Source organism: Erinaceus europaeus, chromosome X, assembly GCF_950295315.1.
Source record: "Erinaceus europaeus chromosome X, mEriEur2.1, whole genome shotgun sequence".
NCBI lineage: Eukaryota > Metazoa > Chordata > Mammalia > Eulipotyphla > Erinaceidae > Erinaceus > Erinaceus europaeus.
In genome coordinates, this window is record NC_080185.1 from 67047808 (window position 1) to 67061793 (window position 13986).

The following is a 13986-nucleotide window of genomic DNA, read 5'->3' on the forward strand; positions in this document are numbered from 1 at the left end:
AAATGAAGTCCAGAACCAGCCTAGAAGAATCCCCTTACTGTTCTCAAAGATACTCTGGCCAATCACAATATATACTTATCTACAATTTCTCATTAGGAATTTTTAAGAGCTTCAGAAAATGTTTCTGTAGCAATTATAGTTGCACTAGAAAAAAAATCATAGTATATAGCTCTGTTTTTTATAAATAGAAAGTAAAGAGCCTATGGGGATTCACTCAATCTGATGGACCATCATCACCTGGCCCAATATAACATGGGCCCAGAAAAGGTGCACATCACCTGCCAATTACCCAATTTGGCATCACCTGTCCCTGAGTATAGCCTTTTAGTCCTGGGCATCTCTCCCTCACCCCTTTTGTGTCCAAGACCACCCATGTCTGTACTTACCTTTGTCTTGGTCAGTTTCCAAAGAAATCTGGGTCATATTTTGTTGAGTTTTTTTTTTCTGTTTTTTTTTAATTTATTTATAAAAAGGAAACATAGACAAAACCATAAGATAAGATGGGTACAACACCATACAATTCCCACCACCAGAACTCCATATCCCATATCCCCTCCCTTGATAGCTTTCCTATTCTTTAACCCTCTGGGAGTATGGACCCAAGGTCATTGTAGGACGCAGAAGGTGGAAGGTCTGGCTTCTGCAATTGCTTCTCTGCTGAACATGAGTGTTGAAAGGTCAATCCATGCTCCCAGCCTGCCTCTCTCTTTACCTAGCAGGACTAGGTTCTGGGAACTCGGATCTCCAGGACACATTGGTAGGGTTGACTGTCTAGGGAAATCTGATTGGCATCACACTACTATCTGGAACCTAGTGGCTGAAAAGAGAGTTAACATATAAAGCCAAACAAATTGTTGACTAATCATGAACCTAAAGACTGGAATAGTGGCTATGAAGAAACATTTCAAAGCTAACCCAATTATCAAATAATGTAATAACAGTAACTATCCATTGTCTTCTCAAACCCTAAGACAGCAGGAACCTCACATTTCTACTATAGAGCCTAAACAAGGTTTTGTTTGTTTGTTTTGTTTTGTTTTCCCCTGAGCCTGAAATCTGATATGCAGGTGGACCCAAGTGATTGTCTGGGGAGATGATGTCATGGCTGGAAAAGATCAAAAAGCTGCATCGGGGAAGAGAGTAGCTCCCAAATATGAGAAAGGTATATAAATATTGTTGATTGTAAACCCCATTGATTTGTTCTGAACTGGGCCCATATTCAGCTTATAAGCCTATGTGACCTCTGCATCCCTGTATATCTGATCTCACATTCTGTGGTCTTGAATAGGATTGTTCCAAGCTGCCCTAATATCAAGACCCATCTTCCTCACTTGTAGCTTAGAGAATGTTGCTCAGCCTTCCTTTGGAGAATGGAACATTCTCTACCATTGTTGATCTAAGTTGAGGGCAAGATTTTATGGGGGCCCACAAAGGGGTCTATTTTGTTGTTCCTAATAGAGATGACCGGTGACAATGTAAAGAGGGATTTATTTGATGCCTAGGCCCATCATGTCTGTTTGGGAATCTCAGGACTCTCTGAATAGGGCGTCAGCTGATGGGGTGGCCTGATAATGATTAAAGAATAATCCTTAAAGTATGCCACTCTCTTGCCTTTATTCAGCTTTTGCAGTCCTTGCTTTGCTAAGGTTAGCTTTGGAGTGAGTGAGGAAAGTGTAATAGGAAGTAGGTGAGGAGGGTATCTAAGTCTAAATAGACACTATTTCATTATGAACTTTATGCTGAATCACTGAAAATTATTGGGTATGTTTGCTTTCAGGTATATATTTTCCCCTAATTTATGGATACATGTGAACATATGCTCTATCTCACAGGACCTGGTCTATATCTAGGTTTTGGGACTTTGTTAGGAAGTGAACCACCTGGAGTGGGGTTAGAGAATCCTATAGAAGGAAAGGTCTCACCTGAGTAATGAGGCTGAAGGGTTGACATTCCATGCCTGATGTCTCTGGACACAGTCTGAAGTGAAGCATGCTAATGTGGTACTCATTGAGTTGCTTAGGTTGGGATCAGCGAATGCAATATCATTTGGCATGAATTGAAAGAAGTATGCAGGGAAGTGAGCCTCACCCTAGAGGTTCCAAGACTGAGTGAAATATAGGCTCTATAGAAGAAGGGGGAGTTTCCTGCTGCCTTAGGATTCAAGAGAGAGTGAGGCAACCAGTGACACATCTGTATACAAATAATGTCAAAGGACATAAATTACAGTGATGTTATGTATGATACAGGAAATCCTAACAAAGGGATATTTCAAAGTTAACCCAATTGCCAAATATTATGATCATAGCAATAACCATCTTTTGCCTTCTTAAATCCTAAGATTTTGTTGAGTTTCCTGTTGATTTTTGTTGCTTTTCCTAGTTGAATAGGAAGAATTTAGGGAGTATATTGCTAGTCCATAGCCACACCTCTGAATCCTATATGTTCTTTTGTAAATGTTACATGCATGTTTAAAAGGAATACCTTTTGATCAAAAATTCATTGAGACACTCTTATGTTATGTTTTCAATATAACATACGAGTCATCTTTCTTCACTCACCAGATATTTTTGTATATTCTCTGCTACATCAAGATTCATTATCCCAATATTTAAAAAAAAATCCAGACAGCTTTATTTTCTATTGTCTCAGTATTTATATTCAGTCATATCTCTACTTCCTGGTTGGACACTTTTTTTAATACTAATGAACTGTTACGAACTGAAGCACCAAAATCTATGACATAATATTTGTCAATATTTTCAAACAAATATATTCCACTTCTGTACATGACTTCTGAGTCTGAGTCAAAGAAGCAACTGTTAAAAAATCACCCCCACACCTATGGACATCTAATCTTTGATAAGGGAACCCAAAGTATTAAATGGAGGAAGGAGGCTCTCTTAAATAAATGGTGCTGCTGGGAAAACTGGGTTGAAACATGAAGAAGAATGAAATTGAACCACCTTATCTCACCAGAAACAAAAATCAACTCCAAACGGATCAAGGACCTGGATGTTAGACCGAAAACTATCAAATACCTAGAGGAAAACATTGGTGGAACACATTCCCACCTAAACTTCAAGGGCATCTTTGATGAAACAAACCCAAGTGCAAGGAAGACTAAAGTAGAAACAAACCAATGGGACTACATAAAATTGAAAAGCTTCTGCACAGCCAAAGAAACCATAACACAAACAAAGAGACCCCCTCATAGAATGGGAGAAGATCTTCACATGCCATATATCAGACAAGAGACTAATAACCAAAATATACAAAGAGCTCAGCAAACTTAGAAACAAAAAAGCAAATGACCCCATCCAAAAATGGGCAGAGGATATGAACAAAACATTCACTTCAGAGGAGATCCAAAAGGCTAACAAACATATGAAAAATTCCTCCAGGTCACTGATTGCCAGAGAAAAGCTAATAAAGACAAGACTGAGATGCCACCTCATTCCTGTGAGAATGGCATACATCAAAAAGGACAGCAGCAATAAATGTTGGAGAGGATGTGGGGACAGAGGAACCCTTCTGAACTGCTGGTGGGAATGTAAATTGGTCCAGCCTCTATGTAGAGCAATCTGGAGAACTCTCACAAGGCTAGACATGGACCTTCCATATGACCCAGTAATTCCTCTTCTCGGGATATACTCCAAGGACTCCGTAACACTGAGCCAAAAGATATGTGTACACCTATGTTCATAGCAGCACAACTCATAATAGCTAAAACCTGGAAGCAACCTGGGTGTTCAGCAACAGATGAGTGGCTAAGAAATCTGTGGTATATATACAGAATGAAATACTACGCAGCTATTAAGAACAATGAACCCACCTTCTCTGACCCATCTTGGATGGAGCTAGAAGGAATTATGTTAAGTCAGCTAAGTCAGAAAGATAAAGATGAGTATGGGATGATCCCATTCTTCAACAGAAGTTGAGAAATAAGAACAGAAAGGGAAACTAAAAACAGTATTTGACTAAATATGGAGTAGGGCACCAAAGTAAAAATTTTGTGGTGAGGGTGGACATTTGGCATCCTGGGGTGGCAGGGGGATTGGGGGTGGCTTGGTGGGCAGGGACACAGTCTTTTGGTGGTGGTAATGGTGTTTCTGTACACTCCTATTAAAGTGTAGTCACTATTTAATTATTATGAGAGGCAAAAAATTGATTATATGTCTCAAACTTTTTCAAGCACCGACTGAATCATTTTTAATACATAGGCTTAGTCTTTGATACACTGACTCTCTCAAAAGCTTAGACCAGGCAGAACAGAAGCAACTGGTGGCAAAGCTATATACAAGATGTTGGGTCTTATACAGTAAACCCTAACAAAAGGACTTTTCAAATTTAACCCAATTATCAAATAATATGATGATAATAATAACTATCTATTTTCTTCTTCTACCATAAGACAGCAGGAACTTCACATTTCCACTATAGAGCCTATATTTCCCCCAGTCCTGAAACCTTAGGGTAGGGCCCACTTCCCTGCATGCTTCTCTCAATGCATATCAAATAATATTTCATCCGCCGATAGCAACCTAATCAATGCAACAAATGCCACCTCAGCAGGCTTCACTTCAGACTGTGTCCAGAGACTTCAGGTGTGGAATGACAACCTTTCAGCCTCATTACTCAGGTGAGACCTTTCCTTTAATAGGATTCTCTAATTCCATTCCAGGCAGTTCACTTCCTAACAAAGTCTCAAAATCTAGATGTAGATCAGGTTCCATGAGATAGAGCATGTGTTTACATGTATCCATAAACTAGGGGAAAATACATACCTGAGAGCAAAAGTACAGAATAGTCTTCAGTGAGTACCCCCCAACACTTCATCTAAACTATTCCAGCCTTTAGGTCCATAATTGTTCAACAATTTGTTTGGTTTTATATGTTAACTCTCTTTTCAGCAACCAGGTTCCAGATGCCATCATGATGCTGACCAGACTTCTCTGGACAGAGAACCCCACCAATGTGTCCTAGAGCTCCGCTTCCCCAGAGCCCCGCCCTACTAGGGAAAGAGAGAGGCAGACTGGGAGTATGGATCAACCAGTCGATGCCCATGTTCAGTGGGGAAGCAATTACAGAAGCCAGACCTTCCACTTTCTGCAACCACAATGACCTTGAGTCCATACTCCCAGAGTGTTAAAGAATGGGAAAATTATCTGTGGAGGGCATGGAATATGGATATCTGGTAGTGGGAATTGTGTTGAGTTGTACATCTCCTATCCTATGGTTTTGTTAATGTCTCCTTTTTTAAATAAATAAATAAATTTTAAAAATCACCTAAGTCAGGTGAGTACAGACACATGTGTTTTGTGGACAGAAAAGGGGTAAGGAAGTGATTAACATGACTAAAATCAGTGTTCAGGAACAGCTGACATCAAATTGGAAGATTAGAAGCTAAGGCACGCCCCTTTGGAGGTCTAAGTTAAAGCAACAAAAAACTGTTAAAAAGAAAAAAATCACCTCAAAAACTTACCAATTTATAACTGTGACTTCTTGAATTCCCAATTGTTGGATAAAACAACACCCAATTCTCTTTCACCACAGAAGTTAGAACAGCAGCAGAAAGACCCTATATTGACATCAGGGACATTTAAGTGTCCTGCTGACTCAGGGTAAAATCTCCCTATCCAGCAGGGAAATTGAACCATAGTGCCTCCTGATGACAAAAAATGAAAGCCATATTAAATGTAGAAACTGAGAAATACACAGGTAGCAATGACAAAAACCATAAATGGACAGGCATAGATATAGAAAAGAACATGACAGAGCTAGAGTTCAGAAAACTCATTATGAATTCAATTCAAGAAACTAAAGATTCAAGAACTCAAGATAATTTTACTAAAGAAGTACAATGTACAGAACTGCAGGGCCTAAAGGACACTTTGAACACAATTCAGGTTAAGGTAAGAGGACTAGGAAGTAGATATAATCAGGTGGAGGAGAGAATGTCAACACTAAAAGACACAGCCATCACACTCTGAATTTGAAACTTATAAATACTAAAGGTTTAGAAAATATGAAGTACATATCTATGAAATAGCAGACTTCATTAGAGTTATTGGAATATATGTAAGAAAATTTAGCAGAAGAATGTCTTTTTTCCCTCTATGTTAACTGATGGGACAGAGGAAAATTGAGAGGGGAGAACTAGAGGTAAAGGAAGAGAAAGTTAGACACCTATAGACCTACTTCATCACTAGTGAAGCATACCCCCCTTCAGGTGGAGAGGGGGTCCTTAAACCAGGGTCCTTTTGAATGGTACTATGTGTGCTTAACCAAGTGCACCACTGTGTGGGCCTCACAGAAAGATTTCATATATATGACAAAGAGAAAATGAGAGGAGAAGAGGGAGGAGGAGATAGAGAGGGAGAGATACCTAGAGCCCTATTTCACCACTCAAGAAGCTTTCCCTATGCAGGTGGGGACGAAGGGCTTGAACCTACATTCTTGTGCACTGTAATGTGTGTGCTTGACCAGGTGTGCCACCACCTGGCCCCCAGGAAGATTTCCAAACCATAGAACTTATCAAAATATAGAAATCCAAGGTGAATGCACACCTAAATTTTAAATTCTAAACAATACACAGCAAGACATATCACTGTAAAACTATCCAAAAACAGGGACAAAAATATTTATATTGCAGGCTGTTAGGGAAAGGAAAAAAGTCACAAACAAAGGGAGAGACATCAGGCTTTCTTTAGACTTCTCTTCACAAACCCTAGAGGCAAGGAGGGAATGAAAATACATATTAAAACATAAGAATTGACAGTGAGAAATCCTGTCCTGTAAATTATCCTTCAAATATGAGGGAGAAGATAATTTTTTCAAGCATTCATAAATTTAAGGAAATTGCTACTCCCATTCAAAAAGATATGACACTCATTTATGATAAACACCCTCCAGAAACTGACAATAGTAGGACCATTCCTCAGCATACTAAAGACCATTTATGACAAACCAACAGTTAACATAATTCTCAATGAGGAAAACCTGAATGCTTTCCCCATAAAATCAGAAACCAGACAAGAGTGTCCACTATTTCCACTGTTATTCAACACAGTTCTCCAGGTCCTCACCATTATAATCTGACAAGAAAGAGATATAAATAGAATGGAAAAGAAGAATGATACTATCATTATTTGCTTATGACATGATATTATACCTAGGGAACTTCCAAATACTCCATCAAAAATCTACTGGAAATAATTAATAAATAAAGTAAAATAGCAGGATATAAAATCTACACACACGGGTGTTGGGCTGCAGCACAGCAGGTTAAGCGCAGGTGGCACAAAGCACAAGGAGCGGCATAAGGATCCCGGTTCGAACCCCGGCTCCCCACCTGCAGGGGAGTTGCTTCACAGGTGGTGAAGCAGGTCTGCAGGTGTCTATCTTTCTCTCCTCCTCTCTGTATTCCCCTCCTCTCTCCATTTCTCTCTGTCCTATCCAACAACAACAACAACAATAAAACAACAAGGGCAACAAAAGGGAATAAATAAATAAAATAAATATTTTAAAAAATCTACACACACATATCTGTATAACTTCTGTCTATAAAAAAAGTAATCAGAGGAAAGAAAAATAAAAGATTCAATCCCATTTACTAATGAACTCAGAAAGATGAACTATCTTGGGGACAATCTCATATAGGAGTGAAGGACCTTTACAATGAAAACTAAAGCACAATGCTAAAAGAAATAGGGAAAGACACACAGAAGGAGAGCATTCCTTTTCCCTGGACTGCAAGAATAAACAGTATTAAAATGACCATTCTACCAAAAGCAATCTACAAAATCTTACAATCCCTATAAAAATTCCAATGATATTTTTATACAAGTTGAACAAGTTGTCCAAAAATTTGTGTGGAATCACAAAAGACTACAAATTGCCAAGATATTTCTGGAAAAAATAAAGGATAAATTTGGAGGTATCAGCTTCCCAACTTGAGTTTATACTTTTATACTCCAAAGCAATAATAATCAAAAACAGATTGGTAAGGGAATAAAAATGGACACGAGTCAATGGAGAACAATCAAGGGCTCAAAAATGAGAATACACATATACAGCAAATTAGTACATTAAAAAGGAGCCAAAATGATTCATTAAGGTAAAGAAGATCTCCTAAAAAAATGGTGCAAGGAAAAATTAATAGCCACAGGAGTCGATTTGTAGAACAGCCAGTTATGCACACATGGCATAAAGCTCAAGGACCAGCTTAAGGATTTCGGTTCAAGCCCCTGGCTCCCCACTTGCAGGGAAGTCACTTCACAAGTGGTGAAGTAGGTCTAGAGGTGTCTATCTTTCTCTCCCCCCTCTGTCCTCCCCTCCTCTCTCCATTTCTCTCTGTCCTATCCAACAATGACAACAACTATAATAATAACTACAATAATAAAAAAACAAGGGCAACAAAAGGGAAAATAAATAAATAAAAATAAATATACAAAAGAGAGAATAGATCACTACCTAAGACCATGCATGTAGTTCAAATTAAGATGTAGTAAAAAACTAGATATTAGATAAGAAACTCTAAAATTTATAGAAGAAAAGGTCAGTAAAACTTTTCAGGATGTTCACATCAAAGTTTGTTATTAATAACAAATAAAAATTTGAAAAAATAATAAATGATCTTTGTTATCATCAAGAGAAAACAGAATATTTCCACTTCTGGGAAGACTGAATATATATAATGTTGCTTATTCCTCCCTGTTAACCACCACAGTAATCTCTGGGCATTATATGGAAAACAAAAGTAAGAGCTATCTGAATGGCAGAGAGAATCAATATGACTGGCTCAAGATGCTAGAATTCAAAAAAGAAGCAAAGTTGATCACAGAGTAACTCATGAAAGTGTAAAAAGTGATGCATTAATTCTAGAAAGCAGTTTGGGAATTTCTTTAAAAAATGAAACATTCAAACAGGAGAATTAATTGAAAAGATGGATAGACTAGACCTTATGGACTTCTTCAGACCTCTAAACCCCCCAAAAGTTGGAATCCATATTCTTTTCAAATCCACACAGAACACCCTCAAGGACAGACCTTATGCTAGGCCACAAAGACAGTATCAACAAATTCAAGAGCATTGAAATTATCTCAAGCATCTTCTCAGACTACAATGGACTTAAGTTAACACTTAACAACAAATGGAAAATTAGTAAAAGTCCAAAAATAAAGAAATAAAAATAACACTGCTTAACAACTATTGAATCAAAGAAGAACTCAAGGAAAAAAAATCAAATGTTCCTAGTATCAAATAAAAATGAAGGGCCCATCTTCCTCAGCCCCACGTTGGGCACCAGATGTCGGGCTGGTGTCACGAGAGGGAGGGAGATGACCCAGAAACTAAGCTCGTGGCAGGAAAGCAATACAAATCTGTATTCATTAGAACGTCCCAGAGTCAGGAGGTAGCACACCTGATTAAGCCACATGGAGCAGACCGCAATGGCCAGTGTCCTCCTCCAGGTCTGCATGCCTGCCCTCCTCCAGTTTGGGATATGGAAGAGATAAGACAGAAACAGAAGTGGCTTGACAATAGCTGAGAAAAGACAAATGGGGCTGTGAATGGTATGGACCTCTCCAGCAACTGTTGCTAGGGGTTCAACTGGTAGGATTAGCAATACCTTGCAGGGAATTAGGAAGGAGACCTTTAGTCATTTGTAAGACAGAGCAGATTGATATGTAGATAATAAAAGGATGGGCCATAGTATCAGGGATTCAGGGTGGTTTATGATGCAGGGAGAGGATGGATGTCCCCTCAAGTCACTCCCTGCGAAGCTCAACCACATCCTCACAGTTTCCCGACATTCACGTGTAACAATGTATGTTGTCCAGCCTCTCTTTGGAGGGTAAAAATTTCTCTACCATTGTTGATGCAAGTTGAGCGTAATGGGGGCCCACAAAGGTGTCTATTGTGTTGTTCCAGATAGAGATGACTGGTAGCAATGGAGAGAAACATTTATTCAAGTTCTAGGCCTATCAAGTCTGTTTGGGAATCTCAGGATTCCCTGAATAATGCCCCAACTGATGGGGTGGCCTGATAGTGACTAAAGAGTCATCGTTAAAGTATGCCAGTCTCTTTTGAAGTCCTTGCTTTGATAGGGTTAGATTTGGAGTAGTGCGGGAATGCGGGAAGTGTAATAGAAAGTAGGTGAGGGAGGTACCTAAGTCTAAGTAGACAGTGTTTCATTATGAACGTTAAATTCACTGCAGACTATGGCGTACTTTTGCTTTCAGGTATATATTTTGCCCTAATTTATGGATACATGTGAACCTATGTAAGGACTCCGTAACACCCAACCAAAAAGATATGTGTATAACTATGTTCTAGCAGCAAAATTTGTAATAGCTAAAACCTGGAAACAACCAAGCTGCCCAACAACAGATGAGTGGCTGAAAAAGCTGTTGTATATATAGACAATGGAATACTACACAGCTATTAAAAGCAATGAACCCATCTTCTCTGACCCATCTAGGTTGGAGCTAGAAGGAATTATGTTAAGTGAGATAAGTCAAAAAGATAAAGACAAGTATGGGATGATCCCACTCATAAACGCAAGTTGAGAAAGAAGAACATAAAGGGAAAATGAAAGCAGGATTTGACTGAATTTGGAGTAGGGCACCAAAGTAAAAACCCTGGGTTGAGAATAAGTGTGGATACTAGGCTTCATGGGGTGGGGAGAGGGGGAGAGAAGTGGATAGGACACACAAAGTCTTTTGGTAGTGGGAATGGTGTTTATGTTCACTCCTATTAATTTGTAGTCATATAAATCACTACTTAATTAATATGAGGGGAAAATTGATTGAATGTCTCAAATGTTTTAATGCACAGACCATGGGATGAATCTTTGACTCTCTTAAAAGCTTAGACCAGGGAGAACAGAATCAACTGATGTCACAGCTATATACAAATAATGTAAAAGGACAAAAATTACGGTGATGTTGTGTATGATATAGCAAATCTTAACAAAGGCATATTTCAAGTTAAGCCAATTTCCAAATAATTTGATCATAGAATAACTATCTATTGCCTTCTTAAACCCTAAGACATCAGGAACCTCCCACGTCCTCTATAGAGCCTATATTTCCCCCTGCCTGGAACCTCACCCCACTAGGGAAAGAGAGACATAGGCTGGGAGTATGGATCAACCTGTCAATGCCCACGTTTGGCTGGGAAGCAATTACAGAAGCCAAACCTTCCACATTCTGCATCCCATAATTACCCTGGGTCATAACTCCCAGCGGGTTAAAGAACAGGAAAGCTATCAAGGGAGAAAATGGGATACAGAGTGCTGGTGGTGGGAATTATGTGGAGTTTTATCCCTCTTATCCTATGGTTTTGTCAGTGTTTCCTTTTTATAAATAAAAAAGGAAAGAAATAACATTGAAAATAAGAGAACCATACAAAAAATCAATGAAGTCATAAGTTGACTCTTTAAAAAAAAATAAAAAAACTTAGAGAGTCCGATGGTAGCACAGTGGATTAAGCACACATGGCACGAAGTGCAAGGACTGGCATCAGGATAGCGGTTCAAGGCCCTGGCTCCCCACCTGCAGAGTCACTTCACAGGCGGTGAAGCAGGTCTACGGGTGGCTATCTATCTCTCTCCCTCTCTTGTCTTCCCTTCCTCTCTCTCCATTACTCTCTGTCCTATCTAACAATGACAACATCAATAATAACAATAATAATAACTACAACAATAAAACAACAAGGGCGACAAAAGGGAAAATAAATAAAAAATATAAAATAATAAATAAGCAAATCAACAAACCTTTAGCTACACACACTAAAAATAAAGGAGGAGACTCAAATACATAGAATCATAAGTGATAGGGGAGATATCACAGCAGACACAAGAGAAATGCAAAATAGCATGTGGAACTTCGTTTTTGATTAGACAGGGCTGTCCATTATCACTATTACTCTTCAACATAGTATTGGAAGTTCTTGCCATAGCAATCAGACAAGAGAAAGAAATCAAAGGAATACAGATTGGAAGGGAAGAAGTTAAGCTTTCACTATTTGCGGATGATATGATAGTATACATAGGAAAACCTAAAGAAACCAGCATAAAACTACTGGTATTTATTAGGCAATATAGAAAAATGTCAGGCTACAAAATCAATGTACAATAATCAGTGGCATTTCTTTAAGTAAACACTAAATCTGAAGAAGAAGATATCCAGAAATGATTCCCATTCACTGTTGCAGCTAAATCAATAAAATACATAGGAATATGCTGGGCTAGCGTCACCGGAGAGAGAGACTCTGGAGCTCGTGGCTGAGCAGGAACATAACGCAATGCCTTTATTGATCAGAGAAAATGTCTTTATATCTTTTGAAGCAGAAGTGGCAGGTCAGAAAAGGAAATGGCTAGGAGAGGGGATGGAGAGAAGAAAAGAGCACGAAGGTAGCAAGCTTCCATAGCAGCTGTTGCAAAGGTTCTAACCAGTGGGGATTAAACCAATACCATGCAGGCAGGGCGGGTCTCAGGCAAAACAATGATTATGTAAATAGACCACAGCATCAAGCAATGCAGGGGATCTGGCATAATGAACAACATCTCCCCCTTTCTTTTTATCTAATGGCCATAATATGAGGAATGAAGTGCCCTTTGTGAGGCAGGGAGTTTTATAGGAGGAGGCACACCTTTTGGGGTACTATTGTCCCTTCTTTCTCAACCTCTGGGTAGAGAGAGAGACTAACAGGATTGGACATACCCCTCAGGTTCAAGCCCTGCCAAGCTCAACCACATCCTCACAATTTCCCAACATCTCCCTCTTTCTAAATGGCTATATTTAAATAAGTGAATGTCTGTAAAAGACTCCATTTCTGTCAGAGGGATAACAGTGTAGGGGTGAACAGAAGCCTATATAATGCAAGTATTTTTAAAAGAATTGGCACAAGACAGGGAGGAACAAGAAGGAACACAGCAAGAACTAGTGTGGTGTCAAGGGGAGGCCTGGTGGGAAAAGGTGCGTTTCTTGCCTCAAAGGTCATTTATTGCCTCAAAAGGCTTTTCCTGCCTCTGGGGGCAGGGCCAGCAGGCTAAGGGACACGGCCTGTAAACCCAAGGCAGCAACCTGAAAAGTCCATGGACTGCTGCAGTCAGTCTTTGATAAACCCAGCGGCATAAAGGGAAGCTTTTGTGAAGTTGTGTAAAGTGTCCAAGAGGTGCATCAACAAGTCTGATAGAAGCTCCAGTCCAATGCCACCGACCAGGGGAAGAAATGCCAGGGGATGAAACACTGCATGTCTATCTCAATGGGGAAGGTCAGCCACCAGAATTCCACTTTGCTCTAGAAAGTGAGCTGGAACCGCCAAAAGGTGACAGGTGAAGCAGACGCAAGAAGGGCAGACAGCGATGGGCAAGAGAAAGACAGTAGGAAAGTTCTGTTCTTGGAGTCTTTGAATCTGGTTCTCCAGATCGTGTCAGGTCACAGCATGGGTTCTGGAAGAGCAGCTGTAGTTGTTGATTTCAGAGGACAAGGGTCGAAATGGAGTTCTGGTGATTCCATATGAGCAGATGCTTCTTCATGTGAAGACTTGACAGCTGTAATTCACTTACTTGTGAAGAAAAAACTTGTAACAAATTAGAAGTTTACTATAATTGATAATTCAATGATTATAATTGGTTTAAGTACCTTTATAATTTTGGAAGTCCTTTCTAGTATGATTTTAAGGTTGTTTAAACAGTTTAAGCTCAATAAAATATGGAAAGATAAACAGATGAATCATTGTTAGAAGCCTCAGGCATGAAAATCATTAGCATAACCATTCTGTGATCTATCATTCACCTGGGCTGGTTCTACCTCTTTAATTGAGAAGGTATATGAGAGCTTTACATATCAATAGCATCTTTTCTACCTTTTGTTACACCCATTTAAGATGGAGACTCACCCTAGGTGTGGGCAGGATATTCAGGCCAGACTTAGTTAAAATATATTGATTTTAACTAATTTTTACCTTAGACTTTAAACA